Below are 26,323 nucleotides of genomic sequence, written 5' to 3' on the forward strand. Positions count from 1 at the left end.
ATGTACTTATTTGAAAACTATAATTACCTTTAATTAATCTACTATTACTAGTCACAAGCCACTCTATATTAAAGAATAAGTTTTAAATTAATTAATAAAAGCACTCACTTTCATTTTGATAACCTTTCTGTCTTCATGAATAGCCAAACTTTAAAGAGTAAAGACTGGGTGAACTTCAAAACTAGATTGATTGAGCAAAATATGTTTATTTCTATATGATAAAATACCAAAATTATAGACTTTGCACCCTCCTTTTCAAGGTACTTAATAACAATGCTCAAAACCCATGTAAAGTTTTTATCCTAATATATTGACAATTCATTGAGTACTTTGAACTTACATAAATTTGGGTAAAAATCCATTAGTGTTTAAAAATAAAAGTAAATGGATATCATAACGTTAAACATTCAGGAAAACTGGGTAGAAATAAATTACAGAATAAATGTATAAAAGCTTTGAAATGAATACTATGTAAAAACAACAAATGATTTCATATGGAAAATACTTCTCAATTTAATTTAATCTATGAAAATTTAGAATGTGATGAATCTGTTTTTAACTTTGTTTTTGGTTTCTATTTTCCTCCTGTAACACTTAAGACTCCTGTTTTATTCTAACTAGACTTTTTTTTCCACAGTATATTACTCCATTTCAGAGCTGCAACAATCACTTCATGCTAAGGAGTACTGATCTCCAGTATATAATCCTGAGACCTCTTCTTAACTCTAGATATGCTTTTCTGTCCTTCTATCCTGAATTTTCATCACGATGTTCCTTTAGTATCTTCAACTCTAGGCATCTAAGTTAGCTAATTATTTACTCTCCCTCTCCCATCCTAATTGAACATTTCCTTATATATTTCTAATGCCCCAGGATTTAAAACCTTACTATTAATTTTGACCCCTCCCTGGTATAATTCTTTCCTCTTCTATCTGTTTCTGCTACCATGACCACACTCAGGCTGTGTCATATAATAGAGTGTCTTTGTTATTCACAGGGGGCCTTGACCTCCTGGGAGAGGGTAGGGGCTGAAGATTGAGTTCACACACAGGGTCAATAATTCAATCAATCCTGCTTAGGTAATAAAGCCCCAATAAAAACTCTGGCACAAGACTCAAGTGAGTTTCCTGGTTGCTGAATACACTGATGTGCCAGGAGGGTGATACATTCTGTGGGGAGAGGCCACTAAAGATCTGTTTTCAGGACCCTCCTAGACCTTCCTTCGAAGAAGGCAATGGCACCCCACTCCAGTACTCTTGACTGGAAAATCCCATGGACGGAGGAGCCTGGTAGACTGCAGTCCATGGGGTCGCCAAGAGTCAGACACAACTGAGAGGCTTCATTTTCACTTTTCACTTTCATGCACTGGAGAAGGAAATGGCAACCCACTCCAGTGTTCTTGCCTGGAGAATCCCAGGGATGGGGGAGCCTGGTGGGCTGCCGTCTATGGGGTTGCACAGAGTCGGACACGACTGAAGTGACTTAGCAGCAGCAGACCTCCCTTATCTGTGTCATTTGGCTGGTATTGATTTGTATCCTTTATAACACAACTATAATAATTAAGTGCTTTTCTGAATTCTGTGAGTTGTCCTAGTAAATTATCAAGCCAATTACCTTGTGGGAATTCCCAATTTTGGGACGAGTTAGTCCAAAGTATGGACAGCCTGAGAACCATGGAACTTGCAGCTGGCATCTGAAACACTGCCCTCAACTTATAGAGTCAAGGCTAATGCCAGGTGGTTAATTTAGCATAGGAATGCACTGCTGTGGTGCAGGTTGCCACATAAAATACAGAATATCAGTTAAATATGAATTTCACATAAGTAGTAATATTTTACAAATATGCCCCTAAATTGCATAGGACATATTTATACCAGAAGTTCACAAATTATATTTAATTGGGAATCCTGATTTTTCCATTTGCTTTTTTTTTTTTTTTTTTTTTTGCCTAAATCTGACAACTACACACCCTAAGCCAGATTCTCATGACTCCTTGCCTAGTGGTCTCATAATATCCATTCCCTTCCCCGGGCTCTATATCCTTCTAACTCTTCATTACATCCTCTACTTAGATTATTCTTAAACACAGTTTTGAGTATGCATTGCCTTATCCAGAACTCTGAGTGGTTTCTCACTACCTATGTAAATACAGATTAGCTGGCCTGGTACTCAAAAACCATTTACAAGACACCACGAACTTTGCAAATTAGTCAGCTCCAATCCTGAATGCACTATATACCAGTTGGGTAAAATAGATGGGGAAAAAGTGGAAGCATTGACAGATTTTATTTTCTTGGACTCCAAAATCACTGAGGACAGTGACTGCAGTCACAAATTAAAAGACACTTGCTTCTTGGAATAAAAGCTATGATAAACCTAGACAGCGTATTCAAAACCAAAGACATCACTTTGCCAACAAAGTCCAAACAGTCAAAGCTATGGTTTTTCCAGAAGACATACACGGATGTGAGAGTTGAATCATAAAGAAAGCTGAGTGCCAAAGAACTGCTTTTGAACTGTGATGTTGGAGAAGACTCTTGAGAGTCCCTTGGACAGCAAGGCAATCAAACCAGTCAAACCTACAGGAAATCAACCCTGAATATGCACTGGAAGGACTGATGCAAAAGCTGAAGCTCCAGTAATTTAGTCACCTGATCGGAAGACCTGACTCATTGGAAATGATCCGGATGCTGACAAAGATTGAGGGCATGAGGAGAAGGGGGCGACAGAGGATGAGATGGTTCGTTGGCATCATCTACTCAATGGACATGAGTCTGGGCAAACTCTGGAAGCCAGTGAAGGACAGGGAAGACTGCTGTGCTGCAGATCATGGGGTGGCAAAGAGTCGGACATGACTTAGTGACTGAACAACAACAATTATTATATTGTTCTTCTCTTCAGTCTGCCTGTTCTGTCTTTAAAATCGGCCTAGAGGTTAACACGAAGAAAAGAACGCTTCAGATATGGACCTCAATACGCTGGACGACTAAAGGACTGTGCTCACTGAAGTGTGCTTTTGGCAAGATGGTGTAATTTTATGTGGTGGGATATACTGGGAACTGTTAACCAGCTTTTATCTACCACCTCTGTGGACAATACTGTCAGCCCTCACCTTTCCCTCCACCATTCTGTAAGCCTTCACTCTCATTGTCTCAGGGATGGAATCACACATCAGAAAGACATAGAAAACAACAGTGCCAATTCTTGTCATTTGAGTTGCAAAAGCTAAGACTGCACAGAACTGTAATCATAGATGAGTCTTAGGGAAAGATGTGATGACCCATGCCAAGCTTCCTTTGGCTTTGCCCCTCAGGATAGAGTAAGGATTCTCAGGATGGAAGAGAACTGATGAGTGACTAAATGACAGTCTCTGAGAGTGAATCAGCATTTTCCTTTCCCTTAGTCAGTCCTAGGAGGTGGATTTTCAGTATTCCCTCCCAGTAAGTTAATTAACAGGGTACCAAACAGGGCCCGCATTCATTTACCCAGGGGAAGGCCAGATGGACCTAAGCACCCTCACTGTCTCCTCATCCCCTCACACTACAAGGGAAGACTATATCCCAAACACCACTCTAAGCAATTTATTATAGTGACTAATTAAAGACCAAACTATATGAGGTAGTTGGGCTTACCAGGTTGTGCGATTTAGTAAAGAACCCAGCTGCCAATGCAGGAGACACGAGAGATGCGGGTTTAATCCCTGGGTTGGGAAGATTCCCTGGAGAAGAGAACAGCACCTCACTCCATTTTTCATGGCTAGAGAATTCCATGGACAGAGGAGCCTGATGAGCTACAGTCCATGGGTTCACAAAGAGTCGGACACAACTAAAGCAATGCAGCATGCACACATATAAGGCGGTCGTTAGCATCTCCATTTATTAGTGTTAACTGTGAGATTCAAAAGGATTGGAGTCTGGCCCAGTGTCACCCAGGTAATTAGTGACATAACCAGGCAGTCTGTGTCAGACTACACTGAACCACTTCTCAAAGATGTGAAAAGAACAAAATTGTATTCCTGGCAAGACTGAGTTTGTGTCCTGTATTTCATATGCATTTTGCTTATTTTGGAGGGATCTTATTTTGGAGGGATGCTTATTTTGGAGGGATGCTTATTTTGGAGGGATCTTGTGAAAAGCAATCTCTGTCCTCCTTTTCTGTTTAAGTCCGCTGTGCTCTGCACATGTTGCTGCTAAGCATGCTGCTTATTGTATTACAGTGTCCTCTCTGGAAGACCATGGAACTAATTTCTCTCTATGCTTAGCACTGGAAATAGCTGGGCTTCTCCTGAGCACTCTGTGTCTTGTAGAAAAACCAACAGTTCAATCTTATTCCTCTGTCTTCATTGGCTGCTATATAGCTTGGAGCCACATGTTAAGCTTGCTGTGGCAAGTCTGTAAAGTCATGGCCTGTGTTGTGCACACTCACCATCCTCTTCTAGCCTAACTTTCCCTTCGCTTTGCTTTCCACCTATTTTAATTTACTTTATCTGTCAGTAATGTACATATCTTAGTGAAACACCTTAAATCCTTTCTGAGAAAGGCAGGTTGTAAATACATGCAAATATTATTTTTCTTTGCTTTCAAACACATCACTCTTCGATCTTTCTTGGTCAGCAGAAGGACCCAATGATTGCTTTATAGCAGTAATGCCATTCCTTCATTGGCACATTTCATCCATAGAGGACAGAAAGGATAAGCAAGCTGTGAAGGGCACAGTGTGCTTTCTATTCCCTCTTCTCCATTTTCAAATCCAAGGACTGTGGTGAAAAGAAACATTGCCACATGAAGTGCAGTGCAGGGGCTAAGGATACAGGCTCTGACATCAGAATTGATTCACATCTAAGTTTTGCTACCCACGGCCAAGTGACCTTGGGCAAGTTACTTAATTTTTCTAGTGCCTCAGTTTCCTCATCTATAAAATAGGGCTAAAATAGTAACCCACATTCCTGTAGTTACTGTGAACATTAAATTAATGTAGGGGAACATTTTTTTTTGCTTTTGAGAGGTGCTCAAGGCCACCGAAAGGGCAGGAGAGGTAGAGAATTAGAAAGAGAATCTTCTGAACATTGCTAAGGTTGTAGAATAGTCTCAGTGTAACTTATGCAAGGCCACCAAAAAGCAATGTAAAAAATACAGAAATTGCATTTGCCACAAATTATATGAATCATATTTTTTACCCTTCAAAAGGATGAACTATAAATTTTTATTTGAATTTTCAAATGCTCTTTTAAGCATTAAAATTGTGTTCAGCATGGATTAAGTTAGTCCCACTCAAACTGGGACTTAAAGACCATCAGAGAAGATCTTTTATATACTCTTTGGGAAAACTAATGTGAGAAATACATTTTCTCTTTCAAGAACTTTTTTCTCATGCAGAGACATTCTCATAAAATACTTGTTAAGCCTTCACTTGTCCAGTCTTAGAAGACGGGTGCATAAATATATTTGAGCGCATTAAATTCACTCAGAACATTTTTCAGAAACTATTGAGCTGATAAGAGATAGGATATGTGATAAACACCTCTGCCTTCAAGGATATTACAACCTGATAATGTACATGGACATGGAACCGAATACTGCATGCCAAAACATGCAAACGCACACACACATACAACTGCCGTACTGTGAAATTAAGTACCAACATAGAGAATCTGACAGTGTCGTAGGGAACAACTGATTTGCTTAGTGAGAACAAAAGAGGAAAAAAGGAAGAACAGGAGAAAAGGAAGGAGATTGAGAGAGAGTGGGAGAGGGTGAGCGAGGGAGAGGGAGCAAAGAGAGGGAAACAAAACAGGCATTGCAGGCATGATTTGCAACATAGGTCTTGAAAGATGAGAAGGCATTTGCTCTTGTTCGCATGTGGGATGGGAGTTGGGGGAATTCCAGGTCGGGAAATAGTACATGAAAGGGACGGATGGCTTCTGGGGAGCAATGGACAGGGCATACCTTGGCAGCGGACAAGGAGACGTGTTCCGACTACCTGCAGGCAGCAGAAAACCACCCAGCATTTTCATGTTGGGATAAACATGATCAGATTTGCCTTTTCGAAAGGTAGAAGTGTAGAATGTGTCTTGAAGGACAGTGAGGGTGGGAAGAACAGTTACCAAAGGGGAAGGGGAAGTGAAGCCTCTGCATTGAGAGCTGTTTCTCACCTGCAGCTTTGGCCTGACAAGCTGCCTATAGTTCTAGCTTCTTCCACATGATTCTTCTCCTGTGTTTTTCTCTTTCGCTCAGGGAAGGTCATGATTTCTTGCTGTTGTTAAAATCTAGATTGCTTCAGGTCCACTCTCATCACCTCTATGCTCAATTCCTTAGAATAAATTTCCTCTTAAGTACTCGGAGTTGTTTCCGTTTCCTAGTTAGATCCTGACTGATATACCTTAGCACTAATCTAGGGGAGAGGTGACGAGGGTCCTAACAAAAGAAGAGACAGTGCACATCAGAGGAGAGAGAGGATTTAGAAAATGGATTTGCCAAATTTCGTGACAGGTATGTGAGTGAGCTGGGGCGGGATGAATCATAGCTATTCTGACCTTTCCGGCAGGCCTCCTGAACCGAACTGATGTTTTTAAAAAACAGGCAATATGGGACTAATAGCTTCCCAGGTGGCTCAGTGGTAAAGAATCCACCTGCCAATGCAGGAGACACAGAACAAACCATAGCTTTGACTATACACACCCAATTTACCTGATTCATGGACATTCCAGGTTCCCATGCAATACTGTTCTTTACAGCATCCAACTTTACTTTCACCACCAGATACAGCCACAACTGGCATCATTTCCACTCTGGCTCATCCTCTTCATTCTTTGTCTATTTCTCTGCTCTTTCCCAGTAGTATATTAGACATCTACAAGTCTGGGGGTTCATCTTTCAGAGTCATATCTTTTCTGCCTTTTCATATTTACTGTTCATGGAGTTCTCATGGCAAAAATACTAAAGTGATCTGCCATTCTCTTCTCCAATGGAGGGCTTCCCTGGTAGCTCAGCTGGTAAAGAACCTACCTACAATGCAGGAGACCCTGGTTCGATTCCTGGGTGGGGAAAGACTTGCTGGAGAAGGGATAGGCTACCCACTCCAGCATTCTTGAGCTTCCCGGGTGGCTCAGCTGGTAAAGAATCCGCCTGCAATGCAGGAGACCTGGGTTTGATCCCTGGGTTGGAAAGATCCCCTGGAGAAGGGAATGGCTACCCACTCCAGTATTCTGGCCTGGAGAATTCCATGGACTGTATAGGTCATGGGGTCGCAAAGAGTCAGACATGACTGAACGACTTTCACTTTCACCATCTCCAGTGGAGCAAATTTTGTCAGACCCTGACTAGCAGGGACATGCCCTTCAGCTTCTTAACATAGCTAGACGACATAGCTGGTGCTCTGGCTGTCCCACTGCTGGTGGGATAAATTACACCATTTCTAAAATTAGATAATATATTGGTACTACTACATAGCTTTTTCAAAATTCTGAATTGAATACCGGGCACAACTCCTGGCACGTGCTGATCCATCAGGAGTGCCAAACAATCTATTGCAATTTTCAACTGAAGCTCCCTTTTAAATTGTGAACAAGGCTAAAATAGCATGCAGTCATTTATATGAGTAAAATTCAATTTTCATACAATCATCACCACCAAGACTGAGAGCTAGTAGGTAACTATTTTGTGTCACATATTGTATACTGATAATCTCACAACAAAGAACTATGTAATTATCTAGAAGGGTCCTCAAAGATCCAGCTCTTTAGTCTCTTTATTTTAGATATGAGAAAACCATGACTAAGGGGTTAGTTACTGGGAGATCACATTTCATTCAGTTCAGTACAGTTCAGTCGCTCAGTCATGTCTGACTCTTTGCGACCCCATGAATCGCAGCACGCCAAGCCTCCCTGTCCATCACCATCTCCTGGAGTTCACTCAGACTTGCATTCATCGAGTCAGTGATGCCATCCAGCCATCTCATCCTTGGTCGTCCCCTTCTCCTCCTGCCCCCAATCCCTCCCAGCATCAAAGTCTTTTCCAATGAGTCAACTCTTCGCATGAGGCGGCCAAAGTACTGGAGTTTCAGCTTTAGCATCATTCCTTCCAAAGAAATCCCAGGGTTGATCTCCTTCAGAATGGACTGTTTGGATCTCCCTGCAGTCCAAGGGAATTGAAATATAAGAACAAGAAATACCATATCGAGTCATATGTATCTGTCATTACACCTGGACCTCCTAGAATTCTGCTGCTTGACAGTCACAATGATCCATTTCATCCTATAATTCTATATGGCTTTTATGACTTTATTTTAAAAAGCTTCTAAAGTAAATCTATAAGCACCTCATGAATTATAAACTCATCATGGATAAGAATTTATGCCTGTTTCTAGCCTACTTCCCAAAGTGCCTAGTAAAAGGCCTCACAGAAAGTTTACATGAAGGAGCCACATAATGGTGATGATTCAGAGCATTAAAATATTAACCATTATCTGACCTCATTTCCCTTCCTATTTTTCCCATTTCTTAGAATCCTGCCTGTTATTTAAGACTCAGTTCAAGCCCAGACTCAGTTAATGATGTCTCTCCTGACTGCATCAGCCAACCTGCATTCCTTTCTTTCCTACCTACCTATTTGCTTTCCGTCAAATACCCATCCATGGAAGTACCAATTTCCTCCTAATTATTTAAGTGTTTTAGCATAATGTCCACATCATCTTTCAGATTCCCTCAAATCATTTATCATATTCTACCTTTTATGTTCATCTTCATCAAAGCTCATCAAAGATGAGGTATAAATAATGTCCATCAGTACATCCTTTTTATACTCTCCAAAGTACCATTATTACTATACTTTCTCTGGTTTTAAGGAAACCATCCATTTCCAGAACTCTAAGTTTTGCTAAATAAGTTATATCCAACTTTTATCTAAACTTCATGGGTGAAATCATGTATGTTCTCAGATACTATTGTTCCAGTGTAAAATTACAGATATTTTGAGTCATCCTCCCAATTCAGAAGCTATCCTTTTATTGCCCTGCTGAACAAATTTTATCTGAAATGGTCTTCATTCCCATTTCATATTTTAAACTATAGTAAACATATATGCAAATAGTGTAATGTTACTGTGTTGTAAAGGTTAAAATAACATTTTCTACTTTGCTTTGAATGATGAAAGCAAATCCTGATGAAAGCAAACTTGAAAATAAGAAAATAATATTGACAAAGGTATTTACTAAAAAACATTTCTATATATTAATACTTTCCAATAATCTATATTGAAAATAAAAACATTTCATTAGACATTTAGAATCAACTGTGCTTTACAATCTTAATATAAACATTTTCACACTATCTAATAGTTACCTGATAATTTTTTAAAAATTTAAGTACTCTCTAGGATGCATAGAGATGTCATACAGGGAAATTATTCTATTGATCAGAGAAAAAGAATAAAAGAACAATATTAACTATTTCAAATATATTAAGAGATGCATCATCAAGCCTGTCCTTATTCAAAATGTAGTCTTTTAAAAATCTAGTCTATTCTACCATACATTTGGACATTAAAGAAGTGACCACCAGAGGTGCTGCAGACCCAAGGGGACCCACTTTTATTCATCTTTGTCAGGAGCTCTATCTACTACCACTTCTATGAACTTCATTTTAAAGACAAGCTATGCCTTTTATTCAGCTTCCAGGTGGAACAGTGGATGAGAATCTGCCTGCCAATGCAGAAGGTACAGGTTCATTCCCTGGATCAGGAAGATCCCCTGGAGAAGGAAATGGCAACCCACTCCAGTATTCTTGCTTAGGAAATCCCATGGTCAGAGGAGCCTGGCGCACTACAGTCCTTTGGATCGTAGAGTCGTACGTAACTGAGCACCTACACATGCCTCTATTCACATGCCTGAATTTTATTATGATGCTGGGCCCAAGGATGCAAAAACCTTTGGGATGTTAATGAATGAAAACTTGGAAGTACTACTGTCTGTTATACCAGTTTTCAATTTATTGTTTCAACTCCAATTTCAGCTTTGTGATACAGACATATCTTATTGTGTTTTGTTTTATTATTTATTAGTCTGTTTGCTGTAGGTTTGTCATACTACTACTAAGTCACTTCAGTCGTGTCCGACTCTGTGCGACCCCATAGATGGCAGCCCACCAGGTTCCAGCGTCCCTGGGATTCTCCAGGCAGAAACACTGGAGTGGGTTGCCAGTTCCTTCTCCAATGCATGAAAGTGAAAAGTGAAAGTGAAGTCGCTCAGTCGTCATGGATGGTCTTAATTATGTTGAATATGCTCAGTTGCTCAGTTGTGTCTGACTCTTTTTGCTACCCCACGGACTGCAGCCTGCCAGGCTCCTCTGTTCATGGGATTTTTCTCGGCATGAGTACTGAAGTGGGTCGCCATTCCTTCTTCTAGTGGATCCTCCTGACCCGTGTGTCCTGTGTCTCCTGCATTGCAGGCTGACTTTTTATCCCTGAGTCACTGGGGAAGCCCCTATGTTGAAATATGTTTCCTCTGTACCCACTTTGATGAGAGTTTTTGTCATGAATAGATACTGAATTTTATCAAATTGGTGATATTTGTGTGATTTTTACCTTGCCTTTTGTTACTGTAGTATATCACATTGATTGACTTGCATATGCTGAACCATCTTTGTAATCTTAGAATAAATCCAAATTGATCAAAATAAATAAATAAATAAAAATTCTAAGAATTTCCAAATATTTTATCTTATAAAAGGTTAAGAGTAGCTGTTTCAGACAAATAAGTTTTAAATCTTGAATATATTCTTTGCAGTGTTTCAGTGGTACTTGTTGTTCCCTCAGATTTATGTTTTAATTTACGGCAAACCCTTTTACAGAAAATCTTGCCAACAATACAGTGCTCAGAACTTCCCCTCATAGGTTATGTCTTGTTGATAGATCAGTATTTCAAAAATTGTCTATGGAAATACACCCTGAGACAGTAGTGTGGGCTGATCATACAAACTAGAATTATGCATACATTTGGAGCTACACGTTTTCTCTAACTTAAATCTCAAATTTTACTGCCTTCAAAGACTTTGAGAAAAACACTGGCATATATGTAAAAAGAAAAGGCAACATTTAAATTTCAACACACTCAAGAACCTTCAGGCTTTTAATACTGTCAGACCATCTTAGTCAAAGCCCATCTATAACATACCTATTGTTGAACAAACGTGGGTTAACTGGGTTTATTGCCACACCACAATGTGGGAACGGCGGGATGTCTCAGCAAGGGTGTGCTAGAAACACTTTGTAGGATCTGGACCTGCATTAGACAATTTAAGGGAAAGTTTTAAAAAAGCTGAACTTTATTCTAGATTGGATGCCATCAGGAAGTAGGAATCATTCCATGATTGGGTACCTTTAAAATTCTTATCTAAAAGGTAGGAACAGAGTGGGATTAATATTAAGATTGGTTTTACAAAAGCAGTTCAGTTCAGTTCAGTCGCTCAGTCGTGTCTGACTCTGTGACCCCATGAATCGCAGCACACCAGGCCTCTCTGTCCATCACCAGCTCCTGTAGTTCACTCAGACTCACGTCCATCGAGTCAGTAATGCCATCCAGCCATCTCATCTTCTGTCGTCCCCTTCTCCTCCTGCCCCCAATCCCTCCCAGCATCAGAGTCTTCTCCAATGAGTCAGCTCTTTGCATGAGGTGGCCAAAGTACTGGAATTTCAGCTTTAGCATCATTCCTTCCAAAGAAATCCCAGGGCTGATCTCCTTCAGAATGGACTGGTTGGATCTCCTTGCAGTCCAAGGGACTCTCAAGAGTATTCTCCAATACCACAGTTCAAAAGCATCAATTCTTCAGTGCTCAGCTTTCTTCACAGTCCAACTCTCACATCCATACATGACCACTGGAAGAACCATAGCCATGACTAGATGGATATTTGGTCATATTCTAGTCTTCAAAATGCCAATGTCTTTCTTTGCCTGTGTTCAAGTAAGACCACAGTGGTTGTCTTTTTGTCTAAGCCAACATGATCACAGAAGGTCCTTACCTAGTGTTGATGGTCTAAAAACTGTTGCGTTCAACAGAACACTAGGGCCTACCTGTGCACGCCAGGCATGCTCCCTGATATAAGTGATTGCTTTTCTTTTTCTTGTTACAGAAAGAATAAAGTAGATAGGGTCACCATTTCAAGAATATATTTAAAAACAGGAACTCAACTTTATTTTACTTATGGCTATAAGCAGCTGGGTCTTATATATTTTTAGCATCACTCTGTGTTAGAAACATAAATACTCAATAACTTTTCAACCAAATAACATAAATAAATCATAATGGTTCAAATAAATCATAATGGTTCTCAACTACAAAATATCTCTGCCAAAATCTGTAAGTAGAACACCAAAGATTCAATCTGGTTGTAACAAAGCCAATGAGCTGAGAATGGGAGTGGGTGGAGAATGTAAACTATTCGGTAACCACATTGTATCTGAATTCCTATATAACAGAGCACTTCGTAATGAGCGTTAACTGAATGTACAGGCACTGCTAGGCCTTAGGAATACAATAATGAATAAGATCAAGTCCCAGCTTTCAGTGAGTATGATGCCCTATGATACAGGTGTAATTTCCTCATCCTTCACATTACACTGTGAAATAAATTTGTGTCATTGCATTAAATAGTCAGAAGAAAATTAATATTAGGCTACTTGTCTTTACGGTCAATTTTGGTCCTTACTATATAGTCAATGTAAATTTTTAATTAAATTTTGGCCACTAGTTGCCGGTTCACTGGAAAGTTTTCAATATTTCGTTTAAAGTCTACAAGCATCACATACAAACTCAAGTGTGCACGGACTTTCACTGCATTCTCAATAATGAAGAAGTGTTTTTTGCTGAGAGTGGGAATTTCATTTATTTTGTAATCTGATGTGCATAGACTGATATGTAGATACAAAATTAACTTTTATAAGCCAAGGCAATTAAAGAAGAAATTGTAAAAGAAGAAATAAAACTCACTGTTTATACATGTTGCTGCTGCTGCTGCTAAGTCACTTCAGTTATGTCCGACTCTGTGCTATCCCATAGACGGCAGCCCACCAGGCTTCCGCGTCCCTGGGATTCTCCAGGCAAGAATGCTGGAGTGGGTTGCCATTTCCTTCTCCAATGCGTGAAAGTGAAAAGTCAAAGTGAAGTTGCTCAGTCATGTCCGACTCTTAGCGACCACATGGACTGCAGCCTACCAGGTTCCTCCATCCCTGGGATTTTCCAGGCAAGAGTACTGGAGCGGGGTGCCATTGCCTTCTCTGGTTTATACATGAGATGATGCTAAAGCTAAACCTAGAAAATCCTAAAGATGTTACCAGGAAACTATTAGGGCTCATCAGTGAAATTTTATACAGTTGCTTGACACAAGATTAATATAATGAAATCCGCTGCATTTCTATATACTAATAACAAAATGTCAGAAAAATGAATTAATGAAATAATCTCATTTATTTACCATTGCATCAAAAAGAACAAACTACCTAGGAATACACTGAAGGAGACAAAAGACCTATACTCCAACTGTAAGATGCTAATGAAAGAAGCTGAAGACACAAACAGATGGAAGGATATACCGTGTTCTTGGACTGAAAGGATCAATATTTTTAAAATGACTATCTACCCAAGGCAATCTACAGACTCAGTGCAATCCCTCTCAAATTACCAATGACATTTTTCACAGAACTAAAACAGAAAAAAAATTAAAAATTTGTATGGAGACACAAAAGGCAATCTTGAAAAAGAAAAGAGTTGGAGGAATCATGCTCCCTGAGTTCAGACAATATCGCAAAGCTACAGTAATCAAGACAGTGTGGTACTGGCACAAAAAGAGACATATATCCCAATGCCACAGGATAGAAAGCCCTAAAATAAACCCAGGCATTTATGGTCAATTAATCTGTGACAAAGGAGATATGGAAATACAAAGGAGAAAAAAACAGTCTCTCCAACAAGTGGTGTTGGGAAACCTGGATAGCTACATGTAAAAGAATGCAATTAGAACATTCTCTAACACCATATTTAAAAAATAAATTCAAAATGGATTAAGCACCTAAATGTAAGACTGGATACTATAAAACTCCTAGGTGAAAACATCAGCAGAGTTTTCGACATACATTGTCAAAGAGTGCTTCGAAATACATTGCAGCAATAATTTTTGGATCTGCCACCTAGAGTAATGGAAATAAAAACAAAATAAACAAATGAGACCCAATTAAAATTTAAAGATGCTACACAACAAAAGCTGTAGAAAATATTTGAAAATGGTACACTGGACAAGGGGTTAATATCCAAAATATACAAATAGCTCATATAGCTTAAAATAAAATAAACAAACAATAATAAAAAATAAACAAGCCAATCAAGAAACGGGCAGAAGACCTAAATAGATATATCTCCAAATAAAACATACAGATAGCCAACAGGCACAAGAAAAGATGTTCAATATCACTATTTATTAGAGAAATGAAAATCAAAACTACAATGCCCCATTAGTCAGAATCACCATAATTTTAAAGTCCGTAAGTAATAAATGCTACAGACGGTATATAGGAAAGGAATTCTCCTACACTGTTGGTATGAAAGCAAATTGGTGCAGCCACTATGGAGAACAGTATGGAGCTTCCTTCAAAAACTAAAAAGATTTACATATGATCCTATAATTATACTCCTGGGTATATATCCAGAGAAAATTCTTAATTTGAAAATATACATGCACCCCAATGGTCACAGCAACACCATTCACAATAGGCAAGGTACGGAAGCAACCTAAATGCCTAACAGATGAATTGGTAAAGAAGAATTGGTGTATACACACACACACACACACACACGTACACACATATATACAGGCATACACGATGGAATATTACTCAGCCATAAAAAGAATGAAATAATGCCATATGCAGCAACGTGGATAGACCTTAAGATTATAGTACAGAGTGAAATAAGTCACATAGAGAAAGACAAATATCATACGATATCACTTATATGTGGAATCTAAAAAATTGATACAAATGAAACTACTTACAAAACAGAAACAGACTCAAAACATAGAAAACACACAAAGGGGACTGCCAGGGATGGGGGGATTGGAGAGAGAAATTAGGAGTTTGGCATTAACACACTGCTATGTATAAAAAAAAGAAAAACAACATGGACCTACTGTATAGCCTGAGGAATTATAGTCAATGCCTTATAATAACCTATAATGAAAAGGAATAGATATGTATATACCTATTATACTTATTATATACATATAACTGAAAATTACCTGAATCACTCTGCTGTACACCTGGAATTAATACAGCGTTGTAAATTAAATATATTTCATTTTTTTAGTGGTTAAAAAAATTAAGGTTTATAAATCAAATTGGAACAAGAAGAAGCAATTAAAGTATACCTCTAAATAAAAACGAGCCAAATGTGGAAACTAACAAGTTATATAAAAAAAAATCAGCACAAAGAAAATTGTTTTAAATTTTAACTACTTTCATTTGATCTAAAAAAACATAAAGTAGTTCAGATGGTTAGTTTCACAGGGAAATAATATGCTTGACCTAATATATCCTAGATAGTGGTATCTATCTTCTTCCTTCCTCTCTATCTGGATATGATGCAATTAAACCTCTTAAGCAAAATATCTTAAAATTCCTAAATTTTAAATCAATTGGAATAGTACCATATGTCACAAATATCTTTTCTTTCCCTTTATTTCATCATCAGTAAGTTCAGTTCAGTTGCTCAGTCGTGTCTGGCTCTTTGCAACCCCATGAATCGCAGCACACCAGGCCTCCCTGTCCATCACCAACTCCCGGAGTTCACTCAAACTCACATCCATCGAGTCGGTGGTGCCATCCAGCCATCTCATCCTCTGTCATCCCCTTCTCCTCCTGCCCCCAATCCCTCCCAGCATCAGAGTCTTTTCCAATGAGTCAACTCTTCGCATGAGGTGGCCTAAGTACTGGAGTTTCAGCTTTAGCATCATTCCTTCCAAAGAACACCCAGGACTGATCTCCTTTAGAATGGACTGGTTGGATCTCCTTGCAGTCCAAAGGACTCTCAAGAGTCTTCTCTAATACTTCTAAAAACCTCTATAATGAGCTACCATTTTCCCCAAACTTAGAAAAATCAATATTAAATAAAATGTCCCCAGTGTTTTTCTCGATAATGATGATGCCCTTATAGTGTTATTTTTAAAATGCATATACTCATATAACCCAGCTTCATCTGTTACTTTACTCACTTACAAAGTAAATATTTACTGAGTGCCTTACAACTCTTTGTAAGAAATCACTAGAAACAGTAATTAAAACAAAACAAAACACATTGCCTCCTCCTAAAGAGTTTGCAATGGAGGAGGGAAGATTTGGACATGTACACAAACACTAAAATACAGCAGTAAATAGTAGTTATCGTTAGAGATAAGGGCAAAATCTTCTGGGAGTTCAGACTAGATAGAGACGGCTCCAGGCTGGAAATATCACATCAGGGCAGTTCTCACCATAAAAGGGCAGATCTTGAGGATGCACGAACTTTTAGGCTTACAGAGAGACATGGGGACATCTGCTTTTGTTCCCGGGGACCCATGGCTCCCTAATTCTCAGTTCACCCAGTTCTTCACATTCATTACTCTTTTAATTGATGTAGGTCTGCGCCGTTTAACCTTCAACTCTAAATGCAAGACGCTCCCATCTAATATCCCAGACTGAGAAATACTCTCAAAAAAACGTATTATACTGACATATAATATGCACTGTGGTAATAATTTTGAATCCTAGCTTTCTTTTTTTATACCCACCCAAGCAGTTATCTTTCCCTAGTTTACTACACTTGCAAATGTGGTAAGCACACCTTTTATGCACTAGTCCAGCGGTAACAAAGAGACATTAGACACCCTTCAAGGTGTTCAAACCACGGGTTTAAGACAGTGGGGGCTGGAGTGGGCAAGCACAGTCTAAAATGTACCTAAGAATTTATGTGAAAGTTATCTAGATACCAATTCATCCATTCACTCATTTTTCTATTCAACAAATGTCTCTAGCGTACCCATTATGTATCAGGTACTGTTTTTAGGACTCTTTTAGGACTGACAAAGTCCTTCTTTCCTTGAGATTATATTCTAGTAAGAGGTGAAATTGAGAAGAGTCAAAATCCAAGCAACAGATTTTTATTATATTATAAATTTTATATATATTTTACATTTATATATAAACGTATATAAACATATATAATTTTATATTTATATATAAATTTTCTATTTATTCAATATAAACAGAAAATGAAGTCACAGTGATAAACAATATTTATAGGTCCTAGGAGGATAACCAAAATAGGACAGTGGCTAATGTGATAGGGTGTTTATTGATTTGGGAAGTCAGGGAAGCCCTCTTTGAAGGGGGTGACATTTCAGATGGGATCTTAATGAGAGGAAGGAACAACCATACAGCGATCCAAGGGAAGAGTGTTCAAGGCACGGAGAGTAGTCCTACCATCAAAATGAACGTGGCATGTTGGAGTAACAGCAGTACTGCTGAGGTAGAAATGAGAATACAGTGGCTCAAGACGAGAACAGGCAGGCAAAGCAAGCATTCCCAAGGACAGGAATGCAGATCTTATTCTAATTGCAATGAGAAACAACTGGCAAATTTTAAGCAGATAAATGATGTATGAATTACATTTTAAAGGATACTCTGGCTATTGTACACAGAATGAATTTTAAGGAAGTAAAAATGAAATTCAGAGAGATTATGATGACATGGACGAAGGAGGAGAGAAATAGATGCACTCAGAAAATATTTTAGGGGCAGGGTTGACAGAGCTTATTATGGGTTGGATATGAGAGGATGTAAAAATGGGAACAATTAATGCTAAATAATAAATGAGAACCCTTCATATACAAACGGTATTTAAAGCTATAGGACTAAAGAAAACATAGCCTTGAAAAGAAGATGGTACAATAGAGAGGCTTTGCAAAGTCCAATACTTAGATACTGAACAGAAGAGAAATCAATCAAGGAAAGTGAAAAGGAGAAGCCAAATCCCATTAGGTTCTTAGGAAAAGGAGGGAAGTATGGTATCACCAGGGCTTCCCTGCTGGTTCAGAGGGTAAAGCGTCTCTCTCCAATGCAGGAGACCCGGGTTTGATCCCTGGGTGGGGAAGATCCCCTGGAGAAGGAAATGGTAACCTATTCCAGTATTCTTGCCTGGAGAATCCCATGGACAGAGAAGCCTGGTAGGCTACAGCTCACGGGGTCGCAAAGAGTCAGACACAACTGAGCGGCTTCATGTTCACTTTCTACGGTGTCACCAAAGTCAAGAGAAGATGCAGTGCTTCAAGATGGAGGGAGCAGCCCATGTTGTTGAACGATGCTAAGAGTTAAGAGAAGATGTGAAGATTGGATTGGACTCCATGAAACTCATCGGTGTAATCTGAACAGAAGGGAGCTGAATGCTGAGGAAATGGATCCTAACTGGGATGGAGTGAAGTGGCAAAAAGGAGATGAAAGAATGGAAGTAAGATTACAGACAACAAACTCAAGACTTTTGGTGTGAATAGGGTACAGAGCAGAGAAGGCAATGGCACCCCACTCCAGTCCTCTTGCCTGGAAAAGGATGGAGGAGCCTGGTAGGCTGCAGTCCATGAGGTCACAAAGAGTTAGACACGACTGAGCGACTTCACTTTCACTTTTCACTTTCATGCATTGGAGAAGGAAATGGCAACCCACTCCAGTGTTCTTGCCTGGAGAATCCCAGGGATGGGGGAGCCTGGTGGGCTGCCGTCTATGGGGTCGCACAGAATTGGACACGACTGAAGCAACTTAGCAGCAGCAGCAGGGTACAGAGAATTAGAGTGGTATTTGGAGTCAAGGAAGGATTTTGTGATAGATGATGATGAAACTTATTTTTATTCATATTGGAATTATTTTTTTATCTACAGAAAACTGTTGCATAGAAAAGAACAGAAAAGCTGAAGGATCAAAGTCTTGGGAAAGATGGAGTAGGCTCCAGAAAGGGATTGAATGGCTGACCTCAAATGGTACCTGGGCCTATGATTATGGGCCAGTTTTCTTCAGGTTTGTACTTTTGCGCACATAAAAGAGATGAGTAAACGCTATAATAAAGAATACTTAAACTTATAATATTTAATCAGCATATCTGCTAAATTGGCAGTCTTATCTGCCAATTTACAAACTTCAACCTTTACTATCAAACAAATCTGCCTCGCTATATTATAGGACACTGATTCTGCTATATATACGAGTGAGCAGAATCACTAGTTATTTCAAGGTCACATGGAGAATTGTGATGCTTTCTGTGGCTTCTTCTTTGCCACAGCACTGGTGAGACCAGAGGATGTACCTACAATAGCCCCACTCCCTTTAGCCATTCCTCTTCCTTTTTCTTTCTTTTCTTTTCCTGATGAAACTCTTGCCTTCAGGTAGGAGGCTACAGGCTATTCTTTGCTCCCCTTAACTCTTCTCTTCTCTTGCCAACTCTCACCTTATAGAACTTATATATGGGATCTAAAAAAAAAGGGGGGGTACAGACTGGTTTCAAATTGAGAAAGGAGTACGTCAAGCCTGTATATTGTCACCTTGCTTATTTAACTTATATGCAGAGTACACCATGAGAAATGCCAGGCTGGATGAAGCTGGAATCAAGATGGCAGGCAGAAATATCAATAACCTCAGATATGCAGATGACACCACCCTTATGGTACAAAGCAAAGAGGAACTAAAGAGGCTCTTGATGAAAGTGAAAAAGAGTGAAAAAGAGTGAAAAAGCTGGCTTAAAACTCAACATTCGAAAAACAAAGAGCATGGCATCTGGTCCCATCACTTCATGGCAAACAGATGAAGAAACAGTGGAAACAACGACAGACTTTATTTTTGGGGGGGCTCCAAAATCACTGCAGATATTGAAATTAAAATTTCAGACTGCAGCCATGAAATTAAAAGACACTTGCTCCTTGGAAGAAAAACTATGATCAACCTAGACAGCGTATTAAAAAGCAGAGACATTACTTTACCTACAAAGGTCCATCTAGTCAAAGCTATGGTTTTACCAGTAGTCATGTATGGATGTGAGAGTCAGACTATAAATAAAGCTGAGCACTGAAGAATTGATGCTTTTGAACTGTGGTGTTGGAGAAGACTCTTGAGAGTCCCTTGGACTTCAAGGAAATCAAACCAATCAATCCTAAAGGAAATCAGTCCTGAATATTAATTGGAAGGACTGATGCTGAAGCTGAAACTCCAATACTTCGTTCGGCTGCCCGATGCAAAGAGTGGACTCATTCAAAAAGACCCTGATACTGGGAAAGACTGAAGGCGGGAAGAGAAGGGGACGACAGAGGATGAGATGGTTGGATGGCATCACAGATTCAGTGGACATGAGTTTGAGTATGCTCCGGGAGTTGGCATGCTGCAGTCCATGGGGTCACAAAGAGTCAGACATGACTGAGTGACTGAACTGAACTAAACAGATGAACTTATCCACAAAACAGAACGTTACAGATGTAGAAAACAAACTTATGGTTACTGGGGATGAGGCGGCAGGGAGCATAAATTGGAAGATTGGGTTTGACATATACACACTATATAAAAATATATATATTTATATAATATGCATAAATTCATATAAATATATCTATATAAATGAATATATAAAATCTATATATTTAAAATATATATACATATACATATTAAAGTTAAGTATAAGGACTACTGTATAACACAAGGAGCTCTATTCAATACTTTAATGGTCTATATAGGAAAAGAACCTGAAAAAGAGTGGATATATGTGTGTGTGTATATATATATATATAATTGATTCACTCTGCTATACACCTAGAACTAATACAACATTGTATATCAAAATGGGTCATATTTTCCTATCCAGGTTTCCATGGAATGGAGAAAAACCCAGGGATTTTAGATCCTTTGGACAAATAGTAAATAACATATTGTGGCATCTCAAAAATGATTGCTGGAAAGAAAACGTCATTGCTACAAAATAATAACAAAAATATCATGGGACATTTTATCTGAACACTTAATCAAAATCAAGTTACACCACACACACCGGGAGCAAAATCACAAAAGATCATAGCCTGGGTTCTGGCAAAAAGTCTCTGGATAGTAGTCGAGGGACAGAGTCCTCATTCTACGTATGAAAGTTAGAAATTCTAAAGTAAATAAGATGGTGACTATTCCCATAAATTTGAATCGCTCTGTTGGAAGGACTGATGTTGAAGCTGAAACTCTAATACTTTGGCCACATGAGTGCAAAGAACCACTCATTGGAAAAGACCCTGATGCTGGGAAAGATTGAAGGTGGGAGGAGAAGGGGACGACAGAGGATGAAATGGTTGGATGGCATCACTGACAAGATCAACATGAGTTTGAGTAGGCTCCAGGAGTTGGTGGTGGATAGGGAAGCCTGGCGTGCTGCAGTGCATGGGGTCACAAAGAGTCTCACTGAGCGACTGAACTGAACTGATAAGGAATAACATTGGCAATCCAGGATGCGATTCTGGACTCTAATTCAGTCATTAACAAGTTACCATTCTGAGTGGTTTCCCATTTCATGCCAGTGCTTCCTGGACTGTATTCCCGTGCCTATCCACCTGACCAAACCTACTGAGTCTCCCCATGACATCATCATCTTACTCTTTCATTAAAAAAATCATAGCTTAAAACTCATACATAAGTAAGTTGAGGCTGCTTAATAAAACTATTGATATGCATTTTAATTCATAAAAACTCTATTTAGCAAGAAGTGTTTTCATGAATAATTTTAAAAATAAATCACATTATACCATTTTCTCTATGAGAAAGTCTCACCAAGCCTAGATGATTGTGTGTGTGGATTACTTGAGAGTTGGGGCCATGTCATATTCTGAACTGACTTCCTCTCAACTCTACACAAACACGACTATTAGTTATTTAATTGCAAGAGATGACATGTATCATATGAACTGAAAGCCCCAACAAAGAAAAAGAATAGACACCCCATATTTAAGAGTTTAATTTATACTAAAGTTTACCAACCCAGCATCTGAACAAACTTCAGTGTTTGTTTTTTTTTTTTTTTTCAAATACAATCTCTAGTTCATTCCTTCTTTTATGGTGCTCTTTCTGCCCTGCCAGCCCAGGTGTTGGCTATTGAAGTGATTAGATCAAAGATGACCTTTTTGTGTGAAGACAGGAGTAAGGAAAATGCTCTGCCTTTTGTATGTCATCGGTTAAGAGCTTTCCTTTCCCATCTGATAAAGGGACAATGTTCTCCTTTATCATTTTTATAGGTTTACTGTATTTAAGAGAAAAAATGTATATACTTTTCATTTTTCTTTGTTGTTTATTTATCTCATTTGTTTTGTTTTCTTGTAGTTGTTGCTTTTCTCTGACTAGAACACATAATTAGACACTAACTTCTGGGCTTTTTTTTTTTTTTTTTTTGGTCAAATAACCTACCTTCGGTTTTTGTAACATTCTTTATTTGTATTCTTAAAGCACTATATTCATCCACACGAGACTTGTTTTTCTCTGCCTTACTAGTATGTAATAATAACTATGGGGCCACTGCCCTGTGAAATCCAGACTACTCTTTGTCAGATCCTCTAAGAGATGTTTTGAGATTGAAGGGAAAAAATGTCTTGGTTTTATTTATTTATTTATTTATTTCATTTAAAATGGAGGTTTAGGAATAGAGAGAAATGAAAATAAAATTGAAGTAAGGTAATAATAAATGGACTTAGACTTCAATGTCAGCAAAAAAAAAAAAATCAAAATGATTTCTAAGGGTTCTTGTTGAGAAAGAATCTTATGAAAATATAAATGAATACTTATACGAATGAATGATTGACTTGAGGAAGTAAACATGGAAATATAGGTTCTTTTGAGTCTTTGAAGATCTTTTGCTTTCATCTTAAGCAAATTAGAAATTATATGCTCCCACGCGGAGCATATAGTGCAAAAACACCAAGACAATTTGCCAACAAGGGGTGGACTGGCTAACAAGAACAATAGTGGGCTTCCTGCTTCCCAAAGGTTTAAAGATAAGGAATGTTAAGATCTAAAACCACATTGCTCAGAGCACACAGTGGCCTTGTGTACATGAAGTGGCAGGTGATCTATGGATTTTGAATATTATTCATACCTAAAATATTTTTCTCCTGTTTTCTCTATAATATCTTCTTCATTTACACAATATTTTAAATTACACTCTATTCTGATCATCAACCTTCATTCCTTCCAATTACGTCTTAATATGCCACACTCCTAATGGATACAATTTAGAAGAGCTTTCTTCTCCTACTTAAGTTCCCTTATTTCTACATCACAATATCTCTATATCTCTACATCTCTAACATAGCTTAAGAATATGTTTGATAATTTACAAAGTTCACTATACTTCAAGAAAACGTTTGGGAGCAGCTTTCTGTCACTATTAGGCATATACAAATACAGATATATTTAATATCAATCTTAGGACACTACAGTGAACATTCTATTCTAATGTCAGCATCATAAGTTATTCTGACTTTTGGATACTTTTGTATGTCATACTGTTACCTAGAAAGCTCAGTACACACTTACTACAGCAACTACTTCCACTATGACCACCACTACTGCTATTGTATTTATCTGTCAGAACTATCTATTTCTTTCTAATTTTTATTTGGTATATTTTAAATATTCAAAAGTTACAATGTTGACACAGTAAAACATGCATATACCTTTCACCTAGAATTATAAATTGCTATCACTTTGCTCCATTTGCATTATGTCTCTTTCCGGGTAATAATAATATCACTGTTTTCATTTTGCTGAAACAACTGAAAGTAAGTTGTAAGTATTATGGCCCTATGCATTCAGTATGTACAATCTAAAAACAAAGATATCCTTATGCAGTGATAATTGTTGTTCTTCAGTAGCCCAGTCATGTCCGACTCTTTGCGACCCCATGGACTGCAGCCTGCTAGGCCTCCTTGTCCCTCATCATCTCTTGGAGTTTGCCCAAGTTCATGTTCATTGCATCTTTGATGCCATCCAGCCATCTCATCCTCTGAAGCTCTCTTCTCCTTCTGCCCTCAATCTTTCCCAGCATCAGGGACTTTTCCAATGAGTCGTCTGTTTGCATCAGATGACTGAAATACTGGAGCCTCAGCTTAAGCAGTATTCAATATCCAATGAATATTCAGGGTCGTTCTCCCTTAAAATGGTTTGATCTCCTTGCTTTCCAAGGGACTTTCAGTGTCTTCTCCAGCACTACAGTCTGAAGGCATCAATTCTTTGGCACTCTGCCTTCTTTATGGTTCAGCTCTCACAACTGTACATGACTACTGGGAAGACCATAGCTTTGACTATATGGACCTTTGTCAGCAGAGTAATGTCTCTGCTTTTCAACACACTGTCTAGGTTTGTCATCGCTTTCCTGCCAAGAAGCAGTCATCTTCTGATTTCACAACTGCAGTCACCATCTGCAGAGATTCTGGAGCCCAAGAAGAGGAACTTTGTCACTACGTCCACCTTTTCCCCTTCTATTTGCCATACAGTAATGGGGCCAGATGCCATGATCTTAGTTCCTTTAATACTTAGTCTTAAGCTGGCTCTTTCACTCTCCTCCTTCATTCTCATCAAGAGGCTTTATTTCCTCTTCACTTTCTGCCATCCATTAGAGTGGTATCATCCACATATCTGAGGTCGTTGATGTTTCTCCCGCCTATCTTGATTCCCAGCTTGTAACTCATTCAGTCTGGCATTTCTCATGATGTGCTTAACGTACAGGTTAAAACATAAGTGATAGTACATCTCACTAATTAAGGATAATTAATGTTGATAGACACAATATGTAATGTACAGTCCAGTTATCATATTCTATTCTTACAAAAGACAGTATCACAGAAACATTTTCGGAAAAAACAAAGTGCACTGGGGAAACTTGGTTTGCAGCTCTGGATCCTGGAGGAAGAATCGGCAGCAGGTAACTCTCATTGCCCACAATTCTGGCAGCAGGCTTCCTTGAGCCTCAGCTAGATGGGCCCTTTTTTTATTCCATCAATACAGATGAAAACCTTAGAATGTACATGGCAGATGAAGGTGTCACATCCAATTTCAGTGTCTAATTTAAGTGTCATTAGTAGGTCAGACAAGAGGATGTAAATAACTGAAGGCAGATCTATAATCTATATGTTAATATGTCTAGCCAGAACCCAATAATTCAACACTCCTGCTTATTTACAAATTTCCTGAATCTGAATTTGTGTGACCATCTGAGGGGTCTAAATCTTGGTTTGTTTCCCCCTTCATGACCTTGGATTATGACCTTCCTAAAATCCCTTTCAGCTCTTGGATGTAAGCTGTATAATTATCCCCATCCTTTATTACTTCCAGAAAAGCACATTACAAGCCAGGAAAGCTAAGCATGCACATTTGTATCATTCAGCCATCTATATATGTCCACTAGCAGAATGCACCAATCCTTAAAAAATTGAGCACTTTGGGACTTACATGATAGAGAGAATACTACTTGATTTCCTATCTCCTTTTCCTTGCTCTAAGTCTTATTCGACTAGCTCCATATTGTTAGCAAAATTATCATGTGTGGACATGGACTCACACACACACATACAAGCATACACACAGAAAAGAAACAGTATTAAATAGAGGTGCAATGTTTCTGGAATTTCAGAAATCTCTACCTATTCAGAATTCAATATCTTGAATTCCCAGGGTTCATGACTTACAAATGTTTAATTACCATCACAGCATCAGTAGTACTGAACATATTAAAGGCCCACAAGTACAGAGTTAGGATATTCTCAAGAATCCATTGTAAAGATGCATCAAGACAATTACTATTGTGTGTACACATAATGAAGTACATGTAATGAAGAGCTTTAGCTCTGGTGTTAGACAACTAGGGCTCAAATCTGAGATAGGTATGACCACCAGCTATGTGACACTGAGTAAATCACTTTACCTTTCTCTGCCTTAGTTTTCTCATCTATAAAATAGGGGTCATACTCTATGGGTTAAAACAACTCACATAAAAACTCTGCAACATGCCCAGCACAGAGCAAATCTTCAAAAAGTGTTATGATCAAAAGAGTGAATATGGCGGACTCGCTCTTGGCTTAGTTTAATTAATTTCACCAACTACTGTCTGCTGAAGACCTTCCTGCTGAAATAGCTCCTTTGTTTTTTATGTTTCCACAGAGCTGTGTTGTATTTGTTTTGTGTAACACAAATCAGTAAGATGGAGTCCCTGCACTTGAGATGTAATACCTAAAAAACCATGCACAAGGGTCAT

At 38.6% G+C, this 26,323-nt stretch overlaps 1 protein-coding gene and 1 long non-coding RNA gene across 2 annotated transcripts in view; both read right to left on the reverse strand.

Moving 5' to 3' along the window:
- Positions 1–26,323, reverse strand: part of ZFPM2 (zinc finger protein, FOG family member 2) — a 523,557-nt gene that overhangs the window by 445,153 nt on the left and 52,081 nt on the right. The gene's annotated exons all lie outside the window — the stretch shown is intronic.
- On the reverse strand, positions 183–17,170 carry LOC132657227 (uncharacterized). The gene is made up of 2 exons (XR_009595082.1): positions 11,167–17,170; positions 183–8,129 (listed from the first exon to the last, which is right to left on the reverse strand). It is a non-coding gene; the product is annotated as an uncharacterized LOC132657227 (long non-coding RNA).

The sequence above is a fragment of the Ovis aries genome, chromosome 9 (genome assembly GCF_016772045.2).
Source record: "Ovis aries strain OAR_USU_Benz2616 breed Rambouillet chromosome 9, ARS-UI_Ramb_v3.0, whole genome shotgun sequence".
Lineage (NCBI taxonomy): Eukaryota > Metazoa > Chordata > Mammalia > Artiodactyla > Bovidae > Ovis > Ovis aries.